Here is a 24221-nt window from a genome sequence, read left to right as displayed (position 1 = left end):
GAATATAAAATTACCACTGTCGCTCAGTCCACATCACTAGGAACCGTCTTTGTGCAGGGAGCCTCTTTGCCTCACCGACCCTCAGCCACCAGTGAGCACAGAGCAACCAGCCCAGCCACAACACCCCTTCTCGGGACCCTCCGTGCCACCCGCACGACCAGGACTCCACACAGGCCTCCCCACGGCGGCCTAAGAAAAGAACTACATGGGGCGGGGGGGGGGGGGGGGGGGGGCAGAGGTGGTGAAGGAGAGAGGAGAGGAGAGGCGGGTGGAGGAGTTGCCCCTGAGCTCCTGTCTCAGTCACGTGCCCGCCAGACCAGCCCTGCTTAACTGCTGGGATCAGAAACAGTCAGATGGGTGAGGGAGGTGTGACCGCGGGTGTCAGCAGCTTCAGCCAGACACCCGACAGTCTACACTGCAAGCCTGCCAGGCCCAGCTTCACTCCCCGGGCCAGCTTCAGAGCCCCAGAGCCCCAGCTTCATGTGGGGGCTATCCCAGCCCCATCCTCCAGAGCTGCGCATCCCAGCTCTCAGGAGAGTCTTCTGAGCTCCCAGGAGATCGTGTCTACTCAGGGTGTATGACAAGCAGCCTTAGGCTGGGACCAGTTGGAAGTGGCCAGAGTGACATCAAGTGTCTCTGTATCTCTTCTGCCCCTGAAGCGCCCACTCTCTCCTCCTCGCTCATGCCTGCTGTGTCCAGGCGTCCCCTAACACAGCCAGGCTTCAGGGAGGGGTTTCAGGGCAGAGCAGGAGCTGCAGCATCTCACGGTGAGCAGGGCTGGCCACCAACTCACGCCCGACTCTGGGAGAGCACCACTGTGGCTCAGAAAGTGACCCTCTGAAGGCACAGGTGACTGCTCCTGGATCACACAGGGGCCCCAGAACTTAGGTTTGTCTTCTGACCTCTACAGCTGGCTCTAAAGGACAAACCATCAGCAAGGAGATATCTGGACCCCGGTCATCACAGTCAGGTTGCTTAAGTACAACGGGGGTGGGGCCGCCTTGCCTCTTCTGTTTCACACCACCCCCACTCCCCTGACCTTCTCCTCCTCAGCATCCTACCCCTGGACAGGGCATTGAGGACGGGGGGGGGGCCTCCTGCCTCTGCTGTTTCACAATCCTCCTCCCCCTTCCCCTGACCATCTCCTCCTCAGCATCCTACCCCCGTATTGGGCTTTCTTGGCCCAGACACAACAGAAGTGATCATTCAGTTACTCAGTATTCAGTGGAATAGTCACAAAGTGACTTCAGGTTTAAAAAGAAATAAAATTGAAAATAAAATCCACCCAGACTGTTAATGTTTTGGATGAGGTTAGTGTCAGAGAAGACCCTGGGCTCCTGGTAAAGGTCCCCCTGAAACTCTGGCTCTGGAAGGAGGGAGAAGATGACCTTTGGTGAACATGACCTGAGCCTGGTTTGTGTCTGGCCAGCTCATTGATTTGATTACTGGTCATCATCACTTTTTCTGAGCCCCGTTCTGCATCTGTTCAAGGTCCCCACAGGGCTGACAAGCTGGAGAGCTCATCACAGTGTGCTTAAAGACTCGAGGGGTCCTGGGTGAGGCAGAAGATGGTGCAGGCAGAGCACGGGATCAAGAAAGGCGTCGTGGACCCGCTGAGGTCTGCGCTGGGTCTCCAAGGGTGAGCTCAGCAGGGCCTGGCTCTGAGCAGGACTCACATACACGATGAATCACTAAATGAATGAAAATGGAAATCTTCTCAAAAAAGGGCAAGACTGTCAGCTCGTCTGTAACTGAGCCCAAGCTCGTACTGCTCACCTCATGACAGGCCAAGAAACTGAGAGATGAGTTCCTGGGGCAAGGAACAGCGGCTTTATTCAGAAGCCCAGGACTCTTGTCCCAGGACCCATCTTGCCTGAGTTAGAATTCAAGCATCTTTTATATTAATTCTCAAAGGTGGTGTGGGAGGAAAGTCAAATATTTCCTCATTCTGATCAGGCTCCAGAGGGGATGTGTTGATGTCTGCCTCCCTACTGTGATTCACAGGTGAGTCTGGTCAGGAAGTTTCCTGTGAACTAAACAAAGGTATTTTAGCTTAATGCTCATTACCTGGGATGCAGGGTTCCTAGAGACAGGACTTTATGTACAAGCTTATAGGCAACATTTCTTTAGTGGCTAACTCGTAATAGGTAGAACACAAAGGGTCCTTCTTTATGACACATTCAGGCCAAAGCTTGGAACTGCAGGGCACCCGGGGACAGTGGCAGAGGCCCCGCGGGGCGCCCACTCGACTCCCTCGCAGCTGTCTTGCTGACTTAGCAGCCTGTGTCTTGACTCCCTGGGGGCACCTGTTTGCCCTCTTCTCTGGGCCAGTGCTGGTTGTAAGATATAGATTGGGCTGAGGCAGAAAAGGAGAGATGACCTCAATGGAAGTAGGTTACCTTTATTCAGGCAAGGAGGGGAGGCAGTTGGCCTAACGACCGGGCTGAGCATGAGAGGGATCAGGGAGGCTTCATATTTAAAGGGAGGTTTGTGGACGCGATAAGGGAAACGTTAGTCAGGTGGGATGTTTTGGGTATTCTTTAGTTGAGATGGCATTTGCAGTTGGGCAGGGGGTGATAAATCCTCTGGACGAGGGGTGATAAGTCCCAGGTAGATGCAACAAGCCTGGAGCATCAGGGCAGGACCTAAAGTTTGGTTTTGTTTTCCTTGAAGTTAAATGATTCAGCAAGGGCCTTTGAGACTGCTGTTTCCTTTCCTAGGCCCAAAGACTCTTTCACTCATCAGAAGCAACACTCACCTGTGCCCCTCCCTGATCAGGCCCAAGCAAACCAGCTGCCCTCACCTGAAAGGGTGTTAGTCTCTTAATCATGTCCCTGCGACCCCATGGACTGTAGCCCACCAGGCTCCTTTGTCCGTGGGATTTTCCAGGTAAGAATACTGGAGTGGGTTGTCCTTTCCTCCTATAGGGGATCTTCTCAACTCAGAGATTGAACCCAGGTCGCCTACATTACAGGTGTATTCTTTACCATCTGAGCCACCAGGGGCATGCATAAGAAACTGCTACCTCCCCAAACTGGGGTCAGGAGGCTGGGCATGTGGTTCAGGCTCTACAAGGCAGTTCACATCCTCCTAGTATCTCCTCTTGTCTGTCTAAGAAGCTCTTCCATCTCAGGACACCTCTAACCAATACCCCCTTTTGGTGGGAGCTAGTGCTCAGCAGTTAATATTTTCAGCCCAGAGACACACAGCCTGTGCTTTAGACCATGGGGAACCCTCCCAGCTAGCCCCGGTCCATCCAAATCTCTCCTGTTCCTCAGATCCCATGGCCAACAGACAGTCCCTGTGTCTGTTCAGCAGCCCAGCTCCCACAGTGTCCAGCGCTGTGGTTCCTCCCTCCCCCGTGTCCCCTCGGCCCTGCACGATGAGCCCGCACTCCTGGGAATGGAGGGGCCCCTGTGCGCTTCTTCCAGGGCTGCTGCTGGGCCTTCCTTCTCCTTCAACCAGAGCAGGGAGCTGGGCTCTTCTGTGCCCATGAGTAGGGGGAGGAGGGGACGAGCGGTCAGTCCCTCCATCTCCTGTGGGCAGTGGCCCTGCGGGAGGAGGCGCTGGGGGCTGAGAGCGGGCTTGGCCTGCTCAGTGGTCAGGACTCAGGGCGCATTCGGGAAAGGCTGAACCTGCTGGGGAATGGTGACAATGTTGGTGGTGACAAGCTGTGTCCATCTCTGTACGAGCTGGTCCAGTTCACCAATTCTCTCTAAACTAACCCCCGTATATAAACACTCTTCCTCTGGCAAAAGGTTTTGGGCTGAGTGTTTTCCAGGGAACTCCTCAATAACCTCTGGGAAACATTCTGAGAGAGTCTCTGATGATGCAACGAGCGTCCGCTTTGGTTAGGAATCGACAAGGACTCACTCTTCGGCACATGGATGTCCATGCTATGTAGCAGCCTCCATGGGAGGGGAGTTTGGGGGAGAAAGGACACGTGTGTGTGTTTGGCTGAACCATTCCCCTTGGTGTTCACTTGGAACTGTCACAACACTGTTTGTTAACGGGCTACACCCTAAATACAAAGTGAAAGTTAAGAAAGAAAACAACATGTGACCTAACACAAAAAGAAGACACGGGATGATTTGAACGTTGGCTTCACAAGTGCATTTTGGTAACACAGAAAACCACAGTGTTTTAGAATCCTAGTTTATGATTTAGAATCAATGATACTTAAGTATCATTGATACTGATCAATTGTCAAATACAGGCACTGGCAAAAATACAAGCTAAAGGCTAACCAGTTTTAATATCATAAATGTCACCCTACAGTCTGAAGCCAGGCACCTCTGTCTGTTCATCTGTCTCCCTCCCGCCAACTCCCTCTCTCTATGGTGTTAAGATTTGTGTCACCAGTGAGCTGGCTCCCGCTCTCCTGCAGCACACACCCTTCATTCTGTGGGAGAAGTGATGACACGGGTGTGCACTAGTGTCGGTGAGGAGGTGACGCTCGGTGGCAGAAGGAAGGGGACTGGCGGGGGGCTCGGCCCGGCCTCGGCCTGGGGGCTCTGCCCGGACCCCCGCTCCCTGGTCCACTGCTGACCATAGCAGGGGCAGGAGAGGCCCGTGAGGGGCCCTGGCCAAGAACCTTCATGCACGGCTCGCCATTTACATCGAGAGCGTGGAGTTTTTGCAAAGATCTTCAAATTTCTGGTTTTTTTCCTTAATTTTTTAGTCTTCATTAGTCTTCTCACCCGCGGTGTCATTAACTAAATCAGCCTATATAATATTAACATTAAGATATATCATTAATATATAAAATTATATTAAAATAATGGTACATGACATTTAATATTTATTTACATTATATATGCATATGTTTATGTAGCATTATGTTATATTAACTTAAATCAATAAATATAAGTTAACTAGCATAGCAGTATGAGTATATGTTACTCCTCGGAGGCAGACCTTTGCCTTTTATGCAGTCAGCTCTGCCTGCTGAGCATATTTTGTTTGTCAGAAAAAAATGAACACTGAGGCCAGAGTGAAAAGTGAGGCGAAGGCAGGCAGAGAAGACCCAACCTGAAATTACAGGGGAGGCATAATTAAGTCACTCAAGTGAAACAAGAAGTGTGTTCTTGAGACCAGCCTGAAGCGCACAGTCTTAGTGAGGGGATCGGATGTGACTCAGCGCCGGCTCATTGGCACCTTCAGGGATGGGCGAGCGGGAGGGAGCCGCCTCCCGGGGGTCTCTCCGCGGCTGCTCCGCGGACCCGCTCGCCTCCCCAGGCTCTGCTGCGACCTTTCTGCTTTGCCGCCCGGAGGCCCGTTTCCTGCCCTCCGCTGTTCTCCTCCTACCCTCTCTGTCCTGGATTCTCTCGGCTGCTACCGGCCCGGCTGGAGACTCAGGCATCACCAGACCTTCCCTCCAGCCAGTGAGCTGTCCTCGCCCCGCCCTCCTCCTTGAGAGCTGGGTTGACGGGGTGCCTGGGGTTCATTACTGAGACTTTCCTTGCTCGCAGTTTCCTCCACTCCTGATGGTGGGATGCGCAGGGCAACTGAAGACATTTCTGAATTTCCCTGAATGTGGATGCTACATGAACCTAGTTTGCTTATAGCAGAATCATGTGGTTCTAAAGAAAGATTTTTATATTCCTATTAAAACCACTGGAAACCCCCCAAACAGGAAACGGTGACACCTCAGAGTCATACTGTTACATGACAAAAGCAAGCTGTAAAACAGCACACGTTATTTGTCTAACGGAACTGAAAGTGAGCCTATGTTATCTGCGTGTCAATAAATACACATTTGAAAATGTTTCTTAAAAAGCTGGAGGAATATATACTAATGAGCCACAGACACTTTGTCAGGATGAAAGAGAAATTCTGCTTTTACTCCAAATTATCCAGTTTCTTGGTGCACTTTTAACTCAGGAGGAGCTTGAACAAGAGTGTATATTGTTTGTATTTAAATAAACACAACATATTGTACAGAACCAGCTTACCATAAAAACTGAACCAATGTATTTCAGAGTCAAACAAGTGATGAGCTGTGCAGAGGAGAGTGAGCCTCTGCTGAAGGGTCAGAGACAGAATGAGCACACGAGCAGCACGCGCAGTGAAACGCTGGCTGCACGCCGCCGGCCCCTCCAGTCACTAGAGCATTCCTTGAGCACTTGCTGGATTTAAGGCAGCCTGGACATCAGTTCCCTGCCCAAGGCAAGTCTGAATTCATGCCAGGCCCATAGTAAAGACATGTTCTAATTAGCATCTCTCAGAGGTAGAAAACGTACCCTTTATTCTCGAAACGTATTCTGGCCTGCTCTATAATGGATCGTTCCACTAAAAACAAAACACTCAAACCAACATTAAAAACCACCTTTTCGGTGTACCTGAAAGCTTTTGCCATTTTAGAGCTTTCTCTTTTTCTGTCATCTCTTAAACACATGTAAAATAGATACAGTCAAGTCCCCAGCAGGAGGGGCTACTCAGGGAGCTCTGGGCCTCAGTCGTTTCTAGGAATAAAAGTGGCAAAGAGCATTTTTGCTCCAGAACTCTAAAGGCATTTTGGCGTTGGATAATCGGGACCCGTGGAAAGCATATGATAGCCTGATGCTGTTTTTCCATCTGCCACAGTTCAGTGATTTTCAATATCTTACTTTCTGTAACCAAAGATTGAGAGTGCTCAGGAGAGAGCATACGTATAACTACACAACTCGTTATAAATAGCATACAAGTAGAAAGTATAGTTAGATGTGAGCAGTTCCTGTGGCTCTCAGTCCATAAGGCTGACTCCCTTCCTCAGGCAGCTCTACAGATTGGACAGTAGGTGGTGACTTCAGCCTGTTTGGAAAGCAGTTCCCGGGGCTTTGGCTCGTTCGCTTGCTTTTTAACTGTTTCCGCACCATTGCACAGAAAACAAAGTAATGCGCTGCCTAAGCCTATGAAGTCCCGATCAATGTCATGGGAGCAATTCCAGAAGAACGCAAAGCCACATAACTGGATCTGTCGGAAGCATTTACAAATATCCGCAGGAAAGATTCCACCTTTCCGTGGAAAAAAGAAAGTGAAAGTCACTCAGGCGTGTCCGACTTTGGGATCCCTTAGACTGTAGCCTGCCAGGCTCCTCTGCCCATGGAATTCTCCAGGCAAGAATACTGGAGTGAGTTGCCATTCCCTTCTCTAGGGAGCCGGCCCAACCCAAAGTATCCAGTGATGAAACGCTGTTAGGGTTTGTGTCATGGATGCCCTTTGCTGCTTTGATTCCTGGTAATGACAGAATCCCAGGCCAGCCTGGGACCCACCCCAAAGCAGTTTGTGTCCTGTGCCCCTGGTCAGACAGTTCAGTTCAGTTTTCTTGTTTGGAAACAATTTGACCTAGCTGCTCACAAGCGAAAAGCAAACTGTTGCAGGAAGACGGACCCCTTCCAGGGCCCGAAACTGGGCTCTTGTCTAACACTCGGAAATGAATTGTCCAAGGAGACACTTGTGCTGACAAAGCAAGAGATTTTACTGGGAAAGGGCACCCAGGTGGAGAGCAGTAGGGTGAGGGAACCCAGGAGAGCTGCTCTGTCCATGGCTCGCAGTCTGACGTTTTATGCTGATGGGATTAGTTTCTGGGTGGTCTTTGGCCAATTATTCTAATTCAGGGTCTTTCCTGATGGCGCAGGCATCCTCAGCCAAGATGGGTGCTAGCGAGAGGGATTCTGGGAAGTGGACGGACAGGCGGTGTCTCCTTTAGACCTTTCCGGAACTCTTCCGGTTGGTGGTGGCTTATTAGTTCTGCGTTCCTCATCAGGCTCTCCTGTCATAAAATAGCTCATGCAAATGGTTACTATGGTGCCTGGCCAGGGTGGGCGGTCTCAATCAGTGGGCTTCCCCTAACAAAACTGCTAGACCTTAAAATGTCCCAGTAGAGTACAGTCAAATGCTCCTGATTCTAGGTACTTCACAGGGTGCTTTTAAGCCTCGCCAGCCACCAGCTTCTCTTGATTCTGAAAGCTGGGTTTACTAGGGACCAGCAGCAGTGGAAGTGTGATGAAATCACCGCAGCGGTGTTGTGCTTCAAAGCACAGGATCTGGACATACTAGGAACAAGGATAAAATATTCTGAAGGGGTGAGTCCAGGGCATTTACTCTTATCTGAACAAGTCTGTGCACAGACGCATTTTATGCATCACTTCAGGGAGGCCACAGGCTCCCTGGGCTCTCCAAGTCCCTCAGGTGAAGAGCTCCTGGCCCGGGAGTGAAAGGAAGCAAAGGCAGCCCTTCCATCATCCCCATTCCGACCTCCGGTCCCATCACATTGCGACCCCTGGGCCTGTGAGGGGGCCGGTGGCCGCTCAGCGCGCTCTCCCAGCTGCTCGGCCCCAGAGGAGTGACCGGAGCAGGCCTGCCCCGTGGCGCCGCGGCTGCCTGCCTGCTGCCAGCTCGGTGAGAAGGCCCATGGAGGTCTAGGAAAAGCAAAGGGGCGTCCATCTCAGCAGAGCAGCCCTGAGCACAGGGAGTTAAAGGAACAGGAAGCAGGGTCAGGTCAGGGAAGGACCCCTGTGTGCCGGCCGCGCTGATAAGGGAGTGGCTGAGGCTTCCCTCCCTGCGAGCGCGGCTCCGCCTCTGCAGGCTCTTCCGGCTTGCCTCCGTGAGCGGCGGCCGCTTGTCAGAAGGCAGATCTTTCTACCACCAGTAAACTGTCTTTCCCTGCTGTCAGCCCTGTAATCTGGCGCTATATGCTCCTGTTCCACTGGCTGCTAACACTTCTCTAAAAGGAGATCTAACTGTCAAAGTGCAAAATTCCAGGGGTCTGTGGAGTCCCGCCACCAATCCACCCCCAGAGTTGTGTTTGAATCAGGTGAAAACGCTCATTACAGGCTTAGCATTGAGGATCCTAAAGTGAGAACATGAATGAATTTAGAACTTTTGGAAAGTCTGATTTTATAAGTATTTGTTTATCTTTAAAGTCCAATAAGACAATTTTACTCTTGCTTATCTTGTCTGAGGAATAAACATGGAAAGATGCTGAAAAAAAGCTACAAAATTTAAGGCTTTGGAGAAGGGAATTAAAAGAGAATGGGTCTCATGAAGAGTAACACCTTTCAGATGGAGCAGCTGAGAGGAGAAATAAATTGATGTAAGAAAAGATCTTACCATTAGAGCTGAGGCCATCTGCCATTTAGTCAAATTTACTTTTCTGCATGCAAGGTCACCTTGTACAGACTCTTACAGACGCACAATACAGCTGCCATCTCCACTGACACGCAGAGGGGCCACCTCTTCAGACCGCCTTGTGGGGCACTCAGGATGCTCAGGACTCTGTCCTATGTGTCCCTGGGAAGTGACTCCCAGGAGGTCCAGCCACTGAGCCGAGTTCCACTCTGTTTTCAAACAGCTCTTTAAATCCCTGGGGCCAGCGCTCCTCTCTCTCACCACATAAAACGTCCCCCGTGAGTCACTGCTCCTCATCAACATGGCGGCTGGTTTCATAATCAGTCTTAAGATATGGTCACCTGATTCTATTATTTTTTATTATGCTGAGCTCAGTCACGTGTTTTATATCTTACTAGTGTATTAATGTGTTAGATCGGAGAAATGATTCAAGTATAATGTTAAATGCTTATCCTCCTATGCATATGAAGTATATAATCTCTGGGAGATGGTGAAGGACAGGGAGGCCTGGGGTGCTGCAGTCCATGGGGTCGTGAGAGTTGGACCTGACTCAGCGGCTGCACAATGATAAACTATTGTCTCAGCTGATAATGAATGCACAGTGCATAGGGGAAAGTGGGAGAAAAGGATTTTAAGAAATGGATCAAGCTTAGCTAATGAAATTAGCAGTTGCAAATGTTGTTTGAGGGAAGAACATAATGAATTAGGAATTAGGAATTTTCATCTTATGTGAAAGGAAAAAAGCAAAAGTCACAGAACATTCTCATGAGTAGACATATTTATTTGTTTATTTAGAAACTGCTTATTTTCTGTCAACCAATTTCCATTTTACGAGTTTGTGGGGTTTCCATAATGGCTCAGGGTAAAGAATCCTGCCAATGCAGGAGACACGAGTTCAATCCCTGGTCCAGGAAGATCCCACGTGCCTCAGAGGAGCTAAGGCTGTAAACCACAACCACCGAGCCTGTGCTCCACAGCCTGGGGGCCACAGCCACTGAGCCCACGCTCTGCCACCGCTGAAGCGTGGGGGCCCTGGGGCCCACGCTCCATAGCAAGGGAAGCTGCTGCAATGAGAAGGCCAGGCACCAGAACCAGAGAATGTGCCCTGCTCACCACAAGCAGAGCAAAGCCTGTGCAGCAGCAAGGACCCAGCAAGAACCCAGCACAGCCCCCACCCAAGAAAAGAGCCTGGGAAAGAAGAGCTGAAGCCCACGCAGTGCTCTGCCTACCCGTCCAGTGGCCTGAGCAGTGGGCGCTGCAGGCCGGCCTTCAGGGGGAACTGCGGAGCAGGCGGCGAGCTCGCCTGCCCGCCTGTGGACTAGGCCACCCCCTCAGATCCAGCAGCCTTGCACACAGGTGCTGAAGTGACCCATTCACGGTGAAGTCCTCCTTGCTCAGAGCGGCTCAGCTGCCACCTGCTCTCCCCTTTTAATCTCTTCAGAATCTGCAGACGTGGAGATCAGGCACGACCTCCCAAGAGTGTTCACAGGAAACGGTGCCGCGCACGGGCAGAACTTCAAGTCATCCGCCAAGTCAGAGCCATCGACTGAGCTCCCTGGTTGCCGGGAATGGGTGGTCTCCAGAGCGCAGAGGAGAGTGCGTGTCACACAGACCGATGGTAAGAAGTTCACAGGCATGCCTCTGGGAGAGGCTGGCGGTCAGCCCTGGGATCGGAACCAGCAGGAGTCTTGGCTCCTGGAAGCTGCCTGGGTCTGGGGAGCAGAGGCTCCAGGAGGGAAGCGGCCGAGCAGAGGAGCGGCGGCAGCAAAGCAGCTCGGCTCGCTGGCGAGGGTTCCTGGAGGACGCAGCAGGGACAGCGGCTGGGGTTTCAGGGGCAACGGCGGCATGAGCTGCCCACAGAAGCTTCTCCCAGGCTCTCTCGGATCCTAATGCAGGCGCCGCTACTGTTCCCTCTGTAGATGCACTGCTCCCCTGGGAAGTAAAGGTCGGTGCCGCCTAAGTGGGCTCCTGCTGCAAGGACCGTGATGACGCCGGCCTTCGTTTGCCGGACAGCAAGGACCCAGGAGAGCGTAGAAGATTCACTTCAAGTTATGGCAAGAATCCAGACAGTGCCGAATGGACCACTGTCTGGGCAGCGCGGGAAAAGCCTGAGCAGATGTTTTAGAGAAGCCGGATAGGAAAACAAACCTGACTTTCATTCAGTTTGTAGAAATAAAGCTGTGAGTTTTATTCTTTAGAGGTTTAAAATTTTTGTAATGTCTTGGCATTTCTGAGAAACTTATAACACATGTGCAAGGTTCAAGAACTAGAAATATAAAATAGCTCACATTGCATTGTTCTTCCTACCCCCTCCCTTCTTGTCAAGGCCCTGCTGCTTCCGCAGTCAGCCACGTGTTTTGTTCTCAGGAATACCTTCCAGGGGTTTATTTTATTTTTTTCCCTAAGTATTTATTTGGCTGTGCCTGCGGGACCTTTTCCATGGGAACTCTTAGCTGTGACATGTGGGTCCTAGTTTCCTGACAAGGGGTTGAACTCAGGCCCCTACAATGAGAGTGCGGAGTCTTAGCCCCTGGATCAGGAGAGACGCCCCAGAGTGTCATTTTATGTAAGCACAAGCAACTGTGAATATCTGTTTCTTCACTCCCCGTGGTGGTGCTAGTGGTAAAGAACCCACCTCCCTGTGCAGGAGACATAAGAGACTCAGGTTCAGTCCCTGGGTCTGGAAGATCCTCTGGAGCAGGACGTGGCAACCCACCGCAGTATCCCTGCCTGGATTCCTATGCAGGAGACATGAGAGACTCAGGTTCAATCCCTGGGTCTGGAAGATCCTCTGGAGCAGGACGTGGCAACCCACCGTAGCATCCCTGCCTGGAGGATCGCGTGGGCAGAGGAGCCCGGTGGGCCACAGTCCACGGTGTCACACAGTGTCGGACAGGGCTGAGTGGCTGAGGACACCGCATTTAAAGCCATGAACGGTCGCATACTGAGAACAGTGCTTTATGGTGTCTTGCTTATACTCAGCTGACAATATCTTGGGGAATAGTTCTCTGGGGACACTATTTTCCACAAACCAGTACACTGAATAGATGATGTACTATAATACACTTTACTGGTCCACACTGGAATAAATACTAATATAAAATGACATCTTGATATCACAATAAGCAATGTAATGCAAAACCTTAGCCTAATTTATTCCATTGCAGGAAAATGTATAAATTTCTAAGGCTTTAGGAATTTCTACAAATCTAATGGATTTGTAGCCTGAAGGATTTCTAACTGAAATACAGCATCTGATAGGACGTTGCTGGTAAACTAGCACGTTGCTGGATCCCCCCGCGCCCCCCCCCCCGCCCCCCGCCCCCGGAGGAGCTATGCGATGATCACTTCTGTTTCCCTGAGACTCGACCTCTCCTCCCCCAGGTTTCTCCCTCATCTGTTTTTAGAAACACTCTCCAGCCTCTTCTCTGCTTGTGCCTTCCCTATAATCTGCTCTTCTCAGCACTGTCCTTCATTTGCCGCCCGCATTGCCTGGCCTGGTCTCTCCCTGCAATCTCAGCATTGTCCAGCATCCCTCCACCCGCTGCCCTGGAGACTGTATCCATGCGGCCAGATAGGTGGTTGAGTATAGCAAAATGGTTCATGGATGATATTGAATCACTGAGCCTGGATGAGAAGGAGACATCCACAGGGGAGTTCAAGGTAGCGGGGGAAGAAGGAGAATTTAGGTTTTATCTGTGGTCTTCATTCAGGGGAAGAAGCTACAGGGCCCACACCAGGGAAGAGGAGTCAGAGTCAGAGTAAATACTTGGGAGGTGGTGTCCAAAAATTCCAGCAGGAACTCTGAAGAGAAGAGTGAGGGGGAGAGCCTGCTGTGAAGCCACTGTATGTTGGGCAGGGCACACACGGGGCAGCAGAGAAAGAAGCAGGAAAGTAATAACAGGCTTCCCAAGGGAAGGGGAGGGCGTCACAGTGACCGTGATGTGCACATAGTGACACAGGTCACTGAGAGACGAGGGAGAGTGGAAGGAGCCAGCAAGAGGGGAGCGTGGGCGCAGTCAATACATCCTGTACGTTGTTTCATGAGAGGCAAGAGCAGAGGCCAAGAGAGAGGCTGAGCCAGAGCGCAGGACACAACGAAGGAGACATGGAAGTTGATAAATAAAAACACAGGTGTTCAAATCAAGATTGTGTTAAAACGCTCTTGTAAGGAATACAATTGGGATTTTAAGGAACTCCTTTTAAGGAATATGGAAATAAGTGCAGGTGAGATGACATTAATTCTTAGATGAGGATTCACAAGGATGACTCCCCTGCCTAGAGAGTGGCGCCATCAGAAACAGCTCTGCGCCGAGGTGAGCGGGGAGATGGCTCAGCACAGTGGGGAGACACTGATCGATGGAGACTCTGGGCCTTCCCGGGAGGAGGGCTTCCTGCAGATCCCGTACGCCAGGGTGCTGAGAACATCGGGCAGGAGTTACCTGTGCCACTGAGAGTCACTGTACTTCAAGGGGTTTTGCTTAAATATAGTTCCATTTCTTTCTGGCCGCACGGGGCCTTCCTTGCTCCTTGCAGGCTCTCCCTACTGCAGCAAGCAGGGCCCGCGCTCTAGTTGCGGTGGTTGGGCTTCCCACTTTGGTGGTGTCTCTTGCTGTGGAGCGCTGGGCTCTAGAATGCCTGGGCTCAGTATTTACAGCTTTATTTCTCTGTGGCATGTGGGATCTTCTGGGGACCAAAGATCGAACCAGTGTCCCCTGCACTGCAAGGTAGATGCTTAACCGCTGGACAGCCAGGGCAGCCCCTGTACTTGCAGTTTTCATTGGAGCTACCTAAGTCCTGATAAACGTGACCCCAGTGAAAGGGGGAAGGAGAGTGAGCGCACGGCCTGCCTTCCACCACAGGGAGCCTGCTGGGTCCGCACAGACCCCTTTCCGTTTCTGAACCGCACTTGCCATTTACTCACTTCCTTTTCTCCACCTAAAAAACACACTCTCTTAAATTCTCCAAGCAATCTTCCCGGTGGCTTTCTTCCATGGAAGTAGAATTTCTAGGCAAAAGAGTCTATGCAATCTTTCTATGTGAGTATCAGAAGAAGGTGAACATTTTTTGGGGGGTAATGGTTCTGGAAATTCAGAATTAAATATGTTTCAGCTCTCATTGGCCTAATGGGTGTACCTGGCCCAGCTTCCTGCATCTTAGCTGGCTCACTGGTGTCATTAAAGTCCCAGGGTCTCTCTGGCCCCTCAGCCACTGCATCCACCTCCTACGGCATGGCAAAAAAAAAAAAAAAAAAAAAAAAAAAAGGCTCTCTGGCACCATTAAGACCCCTGCTGACTGCAGATCCTGTGACCTTGCTGGTGCCTTGACTTACTGCAGCTTCCTAAGTCCTTACCTAGCATTTGTTGGCGTAAAGTTCAACCAGGAAAACCAGAAAACAAAACCTGTTTTACTGTGTCTCTTGATATTTGGTTTTGCTTTTACATTTGCAAGAGCAAAACAGAGAAAATGAAGCAGAAGATACTTTCAAACATATGGTTAAGGGATTTAGAATTACTGATTCAAAGCGAAAGTGAAAGCGAAGTAGCTCAGTCATGTCTGACTCTGCCACCCGTGGACTGTAGCCCACCAAGCTCCTCTGTCCGTGGGATTCTCCAGGCAAGAATCCTGGAGCGGGTTGCCATGCCCTCCTCCAGGGGATCTGCCCAACCCAGGGTCCGAACCCCAGAGGGAACGGACGATCTCAAAGCGGCAGTCGGGTGGCTCCGGACAGCCTGCTGGAAGGCCCCAGGGTGGATCCCTATCACCGGCAGGACGCGGAGGACGCAGCCGCGCCGGCAAACGCCCTAGCTCGTCCCGGGCCTTCTGCCCTGGAGCGGCTCCCAGCTCCGCACAAGGCGCCTCGGGGACGCCCCGGGACCCTGGAGCGGGAGGGGACGCCGGGGAGTGGGAAAGAGCTCCCTGGGCGCTTCTGCGGAGACAGGGGCCCCCCCTCACGACTCCCGGCGCGGCGGGTGCAACAAGGCAGACTTGAACTGCGTGGACTGTAAAACTGCAACCATGAGAGTAATCGGAGAAATCTATGAATCATTCACACCCTGGCTTCAGAACGGAGTCCTTGTAAAGCACTTCTTAAGTCTAGAAATCATCAAAGAAATTAACCATAAGCTTGACTACAAACTGATCTTTACATATTTCACAAAGACCCATGATAACAAACGGGTATCTGGGGAACACGTGTGCAAATTCATGTGTAATAAAAAAAATTGAGATCAGTATTACTTAATATAAAAGCAGGGCATTTGGAATTGTAGCCATTAAGAGGAAGTAGGTAGGTAAACTCTAATACAACCACACAAGGCAATCGTCAACTTGTGTTTTGGTTATTGATGTTTTTAAAATGAGATAAATCTTCAGGGACTTGGAAGGAAGTTGGAGATGAACTATTCAACGCAAATAAGCTGTAGAACTCCCCGTGGTGTTATCGCTCAAAAAATAGAACATCCGTCATTTAAGGCAATCTGGATGGAAAGGCCAAGGAATCAGAATTGCTTAACCAATTTTAAAAAACCACAAAAATCAAGTCTTCCTTGTAACCTAGTCTCTGGAGTCAGAAAGGTGAACGTCTCTAGAAATAAAGATGGGCCACACCTCCTGCTTTTCTGCCCCCTCCAACTACAGCCTCCAGGCTGGCAACTGGCATCCCAGCCCCTCAGTATCTGTGCTCCACACCCAGAGCCAAGTGGGGTGGGAGGCAACCCGGACCCTACAGACCTCGGCTCAGGCCTCCTTCCTCGTCCTGGGTGTCCCCACCCCAGCCATTCAATCAGTCCCCCCGCCCCCCACCACAGATCGTTCCCCAAGGGGCTGCCAGCCCCACCCCATGTGGGTGCAGCCTTCTCTCCGTGAGCCTTGAGCAGTTTTCCCAGTGGAAGGACATTCTTTCCCACAGCAGGTGCCAACCAAGGGGACAACAGAACTTGGCTCCTGGACACAGGGTATGCACTCTCTCCTCACATCTGATGAAGCCACCTGATCACAGTGGAGACGATGCAGGCACCGCCTCCTGACCCCAAGTTTAGTATAAACCTTCAGGAGTGCAGAGTTGTGGATATTGCATCAAGACCCCACTTTTTAATGACAACATTCCTGGATAACTAGTGACATACAGTATGAAGTTTTTATTTGAGTTTTGTTCTGTACTAAGCACTTACCTTTGCTTTTCATTTCTCTTCTTTTCACAGCTATTTGTAAGGCCTCCCCAGACAGCCATTTTGCTTTTTTGCATTTCTTTTCCCATGGGGATGGTCTTGCTCCCTGTCTCCTGTACAATCTCATGAACCTCCGTCCATAGTTCATCAGGCACTCTGTCTATCAGATCTAGGCCCTTAAACCTATTTCTCACTTCCACTGTACAATCATAAGGGATTTGATTTAGGTCATACCTGAACCCCATGAACAGTATGAAAGGGCAAAATGATAGGATACTGAAAGAGGAACTCCCCAGGTCAGTAGGTGCCCAACACATTACTGGATACCAGTGGAGAAATAACTCCAGAAAGAATGAAGGGATGGAGCCAAAGCAAAAACAATACCCAGTTGTGGATGTGACTGGTGATAGAAGCAAGGTGTGATGCTGTAAAAAGCAATATTGCACAGGAACCTGGAATGTCAGGTCCATGAATCAAGGCAAATTGGGAGTGGTCAAACAGGAGATGGCAAGAGTGAACGTCAACATTCTAGGAATCAGCGAACTAAAATGGACTGGAATGGGTGACTTTAACTCAGATGACCATTATATCTACTACTGCGGGCAGGAATCCCTCAGAAGAAATGGAGTAGCCATCATGGTCAACAAAAGAGTCCAAAATGCAGTACTTGGATGCAATCTCAAAAACGACAGAATGATCTCTGTTCGTCTCCAAGGCAAACCATTCAATATCACAGTAATCCAACTCTATGCCCCAACCAGTAATGCTGAAGAAGCTGAAGTTGAATATTTCTATGAAGACCTACAAGACCTTTTAGAACTAACACCCAAGAAAGATGTCCTTTTCATTATAGGGGATTGGAATGCAAAAGTAGGAAGTCAAGAAACACCTGGAGTAGCAGGCAAATTTGGCCTTGGAATGTGGACTGAAGCAGGGCAAAGAGTAATAGAGTTTTGCCAAGAGAATGCACTGGTCATAGCAAACATCCTCTTCCAACAACACAAGAGAAGACTCTACACATGGACATCACCAGATGGTCGACACCAAAATCAGATTGATTATATTCTTTGCAGCCAAAGATGGAGAAGCTCTATACAGGCAACAAAAACAAGACCAGGAGCTGACTGTGGTTCAGATCATGAACTCTATTACCAAATTCAGACTTAAATTGAAGAAAGCAGGGAAAACCGCTAGACCATTCAGGTATGACCTAAATCAAATCCCTTATGATTATACAGTGGAAGTGAGAAATAGATTTAAGGGCCTAGATCTGATAGATAGAGTGTCTGATGAACTATGGAATGAGGTTCGTGACATTGTACAGGAGGCAGGGAGCAAGACCATCCCCATGGGAAAAGAAATGCAAAAAAGCAAAATGGCTGTCTGGGGAGGCCTTACAAGTAGCTGTGAAAAGAAGAGAGGTGAAAAGCAAAGGAGAAAAGGAAAGATATTCCCATTTGAATGCAGGATTCCAAAGAAGAGCAAGAAGAGATAAGAAAGACTTCTTCAGTGATCAATGCAAAGAAATAGAGAAAAAGAACAGAATGGGGAAGACGAGAGATCTCTTCAAGAAAATTAGAGATACCAAGGGAACATTTCATGCAAAGATGGGCTCGATAAAGGACAGAAATGTTATGGACCTAACAGAAGCAGAAGATATTAAGAAGAGGTGGCAAGAATACACAGAAGAACTGTACAAAAAAGATCTTCATGACTCGGATAATCATGATGGTGTGATCACTCATCTAGAGCGAGACATCCTGGAATGTGAAGTCAAGTGGGCCTTAGAAAGCATGACTATGAACAAAGCTAGTGGAGGTGATGGAATTCCAGTTGAGCTATTTCAAATCCTGAAAGATGATGCTGTGAAAGTGCTGCACTCAATATGCAGACAAATGTGGAAAACTCAGCAGTGGCCACAGGACTGGAAAAGGTCAGTCTTCACTCCAATCCCAAAGAAAGGCAATGCCAAAGAATGCTCAAACTACCACACAATTGCACTCATCTCACATGCTAGTAATTCTCAAAATTCTCCAAGCCAGGCTTCAGCAATACATGAACTGTGAACTTCCTGATGTTCAAGCTGGTTTTAGAAAAGGCAGAGGAACCAGAGATCAAATTGCCAACATCTGCTGGATCATCAAAAAAGCAAGAGAGTTCCAGAAAAACATCTATTTCTGCTTTATTGACTATGCCAAAGCCTTTGACTGTATGGATCACAAGAAACTGTGGACAATTCTGCGAGAGATGGGAACCCCAGACCACCTAACCTGCCTCTTGAGAAATCTGTATGCAGGTCAGGAAGCAACAGTTAGAACTGGACATGGAGCAACAGACTGGTTTCAAATAGGAAAAGGAATACGTCAAGGCTGTATATTGTCATCCTGCTTATTTAACTTCTATGCAGAGTACATCATGAGAAACCCTGGACTGGAAGAAACACAAGCTGGAATCAAGATTGCCAGGAGAAATATGAATAACCTCAGATATGCAGATGACACCACCCTTACGGCAGAAAGTGAAGAGGAACTAAAAAGCCTTTTGATGACAGTGAAAGTGGAGAGTGAAAAAGTTGGCTTAAAGTTCAACATTCAGAATACTAAGATCATGGCATCTGGTCCCATCACTTCATGGGAAATAGATGGGGAAACAGTGGAAACAATGTTAGACTTTATTTTTTGGGCTCCCAAATCACTGCAGATGGTGACTGTAGTTATGAAATTAAAACACGCTTACTCCTTGGAAGAAAAGTGATGACCAACCTAGACAGCATACTCAAAAGCAGAGACATTAATTTGCCGACTAAGGTCCGTCTAGTCAAGGCTATGGTTTTTCCAGTGGTCATGTATGGATGTGAGAGTTGGACTGTGAAGAAGGCTGGGCGCAGAAGAATTGATGCTTTTGAACTGTGGTGTTGGAGAAGACTCCTGAGAGTCCCTTGGACTGCAAGGAGATCCAACCAGTCCATTCTAAAGGAGACCAGTCCTGGGTGTTCATTGGAAGGACTGATGTTGAAGCTGAAATTCTAATATTTTGGACACCTGATGCGAAGAGCTGACTTATTGGAAAAGACGCTGATGCTGGGGGAGATTGAGAGCAGGAGGAGAAGGGGACGACAGAGGATGAGATGGTTGGATGGCATCACCAACTCGATGGACATGAGTTTGAGTAAGCTCCGGGAGTTGTTGATGGACAGGGAGGCCTGGCATGCTGCAGTCCATGGGGTCACAAAGAGTTGGAGACGACTGAACGACTGAACTGAACTGAGTTTGTATTTGGGCCAGGCCTTTTGCAGGGCTAAATTTTCCAGTTTCTGAGAATGTAGCCAAGGGGTGAGTCTGAGAGAGGATCCCAGGACGTACCAGAGCGCACTCTTGTCCTATCTGCCATAGAATGGGGTACTCAGAGTCAGCGGCTGACAGAAAGGCATCCCTTTTGTCCCAGTGATCTCCCCTGTTAGTAATGCATGAAAATGGCCGCCCGACCCAACAGCCGCACCCGACAGTGAGAGGTGACCCCTGAGAACCGTGCTCCTAGGGCACGTGTGACGCGGGCAGAGACAGACAGACTCCATACTTTTCACAAGTGCACGGGGAACATTCTCCAAAATTGACCAGATGTTAGGCCAGAAAATAAGTCCACTATAAATAGACTCAAATCATGCAAAGGAACTGTTTCCTGTCACAATGCAATGAAACAAAAAGTTAATAGTAGAAGGAAAGGTGGGAAAATCCACAATATGTGAAGATTAAACACACTCTTACATAACCAGTAGGCCAAAAAATAATAGTAATAAAAAAGGAACTTAGAAAATACCTGGAGACAAATCGAAATATAAACAGAACATACCAAAATATACGGGATTCTGCAAAAACATCAACAATGAAATGTAAAGCTGGTAATGCATACGTTTAAAAGAAAGCTCAAATAAGCAACCTATCTTTACACCTAGGCAGAAAAGGGAGACCAAACCAAACTCAAAGCTAGAAGGAGGAAGGAAAATAGTAAAGATTAGCTCTCAGATAAATACACAGAAGAGGAAAACCAAAGAAATCAATTTAAAACAAAAGTTACTTCAACCAGGTTGACATAAGTAACAAATCTTTAGCTACATTGACTAAGAGAAAAGACAACTAAAATCAGTAACAGCAGAGGAAACATAACTGCTGATACACAAAGCAGAGCACTGCGGGAGAGAGCTCTGCACAGCCGGATGCTACGAGGCTGGATAACCTGGATGCAGCGCTGTTATTTAAGCCTCAGGCGGCGGTGTTTTATTCTGGCGACCCTAGCAAACTAGCGAAGCTTTATCCTCTTTCCTTCAAACAAAAGTTATGAAAATAGTGCCCAAACACACAAAGTATGCAAAGTATCCAAGGAGGAAGAAAGAAAAGGATGAACCACCTCGGTGTTGAGAAAAATCTTTTTCTTTACCAAAGTTAAAATAAAAACATCAAAACCACCAGAAAAATCTCAGGAATAAACAACATTTTAGAGAAGCCCAACAGCAGCCTTGGTAAAACAAACCAGAAATCCGTTCAGTTGGTGAAAACAGTAACTATGGAAACATAAAAACAGCACAATGCATTGTATTCTTTGGAGGCTAAAAAAAATTCAACTTACGGAAAATTCCAAAGAGGTTGTAATAGAGAGATATTATATACTTGCCTTAATTTGTGCCTCCTATCGTTTAGCCTGTGTGTCCAGGGCCATCTGCCCTCCACAGGTAGTAGTTTGTTTCTTACGGGTCCTTCTAGAGTTCCTGGTAAGCAAACATGAAAGTATATTTCTCCTCCATGCCCTAATTGAAAACACAGATAGTGTGTATTAAGCACGGTGTTTTGTTACATGTTGCTTTTATTTATTTGACAATGCCGTGGGAACTGCCCTCCCTCAGGACATACTTTCCTGCACAGCAGGCCACTGGGTGGATGATGTAGTATTATAATGCTTTTTGCCCATCCACATGGGGATGAACACTGATATGCAAGAAGACGGACACTGGGATTCAGGAAAAAAAAAATTCTCCACAGTATAAGCTGTGGGAAAATTTAGTGTGACTTACTACACCAACAGATCTTATGAAAACAGGAGCAAAAACTGCCTTAGTGACTCGATAGTATCTGAAGGACTCAAATTCAGAGACTCCTAAGACCTTACCCCCAATTTATTGGCATAAAGTTCTTCTAGGGGGTGAGGAAAGCCATCTAAGTGTGTCTCCTGATATTTCATTTTATTTTAACATGTTCAGGAGCAAAACAAAGACTATGAAACAAAAGACACCTTCACGCACGGGTGGTTAGGTGATTTTAAATTATTGATCAAAAGTATAATTTTCTCCTAAAATAAAATGTGATTTCTGCTTCCGAATAAATACAAAGAGTGTATGGACTTCCTCAGCAGTAGTAACTGGTAATTAGAAAGCTGAACAAAATGCATGAAACGAACCCTGAGTCAGAATGCTTGGCCGGAGACAGCCTGGAAACCAACCCCATCACCATAAAACCTGAGACCGCAGGTCACGTGGTGGAGAGGGCCCCTGGGTTTCCTCACCCTGCTGCTGTCCTCCCGGGCGCCCCTCCAGCCAAGTCTCTTGCTTTGTCAGCACGTGTGAGCCCACTCTAGGGCCCTGCAGAGGGTTCCCCTTCCTGCAACGATAGTAGAAACAGTGTCTAACTTGCTCACCTACCATTGGGAATTAGAAAGCTGAACAAAACAGGAAACTATTCTCAGACCCTGAACAGCAGGCAGTGTGGGGGTTCCAGGGCTAGGTTCCTCCCGTGAAGGTGAGCACACACACCAACCTGACGACTCCGCTCTCTGCTTTCAGGCGGTCTTCACGGTGCAACTGCAGGCAGAGGAGCCCATGAACATTCTGGCAGAATCTGGATTGAGAACACGGGTGAGCTGGGAGGCCACCGAGGCTGTGATCTGTGTGGCAGGGCATCAGAAAGGAGGGAGCTACTCACAGAAAGTTCCACAGCTGCTGAATGATCCCTTTGAGTCTATCGACTGTCCATCGGAGGACACGGAGGTGAGATTCCGTAATGAATAAAAACACAAAATATTGGTCTCAAAGCAAAAAATAAAACAATTCTTTCCACATTAAATTTTTTTCAAAGTATGGTAATTAAATGAAGGCTAGTGAGCAGTACACATACATAAATGGATGTTTCTAGAAAGCAATGTTTTGAAGATGTCAAGAAACCTCGTCATGCCAGTTTTAGAATTCTACGGAAAAAATGCAGAGTAACGTGGATACTCTTTGCATACAAAAGGCATTGGAATAGCTTTAGTATTGTTCCTTTAAAAATTTTAATTGGTGGAAAATTGTTTTACCATTTTGTGTTGGTTTCTGCCATGCAATGCAAAGTAGCCATAATTACTGACTGTATGTATATATTTGTCTATCACTGGCTTCTTGAGCCTCTCTCCCCTCCTTGAACAGCTTTAGTAAAGAAATCGCTGACCCTGTTACCCATGTTCCTCACTCAACTACGCTTCCATTATCATGTTTATAAAGATCTTAAAATACAGACCAGGACGTGCCTTTCCCCGCTACTATTTGCGTTGCAAGGGGTCAGCCAGCACCACTTGCATTAGGCTGAGGCTAGGGGTACGCAGAGGAGTGGTAGCAAACCAGGAAGGCATGTGCTGCTCAGAGCTTGCGACGTAGGGAAGCTGGAGGCAGGCTGCGGGGAAGAGAGGCGGCCCTGGGATTGCTTAGAGGAACATGTTCCCAGCGATTTGTTTCTAATTGGAAAACACATGGGAGGAAAGTCACTGACCCAGACGGGACCTTGACGCCTAATGAGGCAGTTTGGGGATGTGGATTTCCACAATGGTTGCCAGGGGGCAGGGGGAAAGGCCTCGTGGGTTGTAGTTTTCTCCCATATTTAGACATACTGAAACTCCTTGTGGGTCATCTTCAACTGAGCAGCTGTTCTGTAGATAAACTTTATAATTACAGACAACAGTAACTACAGTAACAACGATAATAGTAATTTTCATTATGGATTTTACTGTCATCTACTAAAACCTGCTGCTGCTCCTACGTCGCTTCAGTCGTGTCCGACTCAGTAGATGGCAGCCCACCAGGCTCCCCCCTCCCTGGGATTCTCCCGGCAAGAACAGTGGGATGGGTTGCTATTTTCTTCAATGCATGAAAGTGAAAAGTGAAAGTGAAGTCAGTCCTGTCCGACTGTGTGCGATCCCGTGTACTGCAGCCTACTAGGCCCCTCCGCCCCTGGGAATTTCCAGGCAAGAATATTGGAGTGGGTTGCCATTGCCTGCTCACTTACAAAACCTGCATTATAGCAGATTTTTGATAAAGCACCAAAGTTGTCTGGCCATCTGGTCGACGGCGATGACCCCCCCAGCTGCAACTTAACAGCATAAACGCCACCAGGACAAATGCGAATCGCAGGGGGAAGGCACAGTATCACCACTATGCACGCGTTCCCTCTGAGTCCGCCGGAGGTTGCATTTCTCTCGTCCCCATCTTCCCGTGTTCAGAGACTCTTCTAACTGAAGACCGCGCCCCCAGCATCCTCCAACGCACGGCCCTGGACGCTTTCTATGTCACATCTGTTCGGCGCTTCTGACCTCAAAGCCCAGGCAGGACTGGAGCCGGGCATTGGGCCACGTTCCCTATTATCACCCGCGGTGAGGAAAGCCATGAGTGTGCGATCCAAGGCCGCAAAGGGACCACAGACGGGCCCCGTGAAGACGCAGGCCGCCCTCGGACGATCGCAGAGCCCGGAGAGACGACAGTGGGCGTCGGGGAGCAGCTTCCCCACCTCCCAACTCTGCTGCGGACCTGAGCCCCAGGCGGCGAGAGCCGCCTTGTTCCGTGCGTTCGTTCCGTCCTCACTCCCGGGGAGGTGGGAGGGGATCCAGAGACGGCCCGGGAACCCAGCGCGGTAGCCGCCGGAGACACGG

The 24221-nt window shown here is 49.0% G+C and overlaps 1 long non-coding RNA gene across 1 annotated transcript; it reads right to left on the bottom strand.

Moving 5' to 3' along the window:
* Window positions 1–11319: 11319 nt before the first annotated feature.
* On the bottom strand, window positions 11320–22642 carry LOC138445232 (uncharacterized). Its single transcript, XR_011258769.1, has 4 exons — window positions 22085–22642; window positions 21834–21928; window positions 20949–21081; window positions 11320–11849 (listed from the first exon to the last, which is right to left on the bottom strand). It is a non-coding gene; the product is annotated as an uncharacterized lncRNA (long non-coding RNA).
* Window positions 22643–24221: the final 1579 nt, after the last annotated feature.

Source organism: Ovis canadensis, chromosome 1, assembly GCF_042477335.2.
Source record: "Ovis canadensis isolate MfBH-ARS-UI-01 breed Bighorn chromosome 1, ARS-UI_OviCan_v2, whole genome shotgun sequence".
NCBI classification, from domain to species: domain Eukaryota; kingdom Metazoa; phylum Chordata; class Mammalia; order Artiodactyla; family Bovidae; genus Ovis; species Ovis canadensis.
This window is presented reverse-complemented; position numbering and strand designations above follow the sequence as displayed.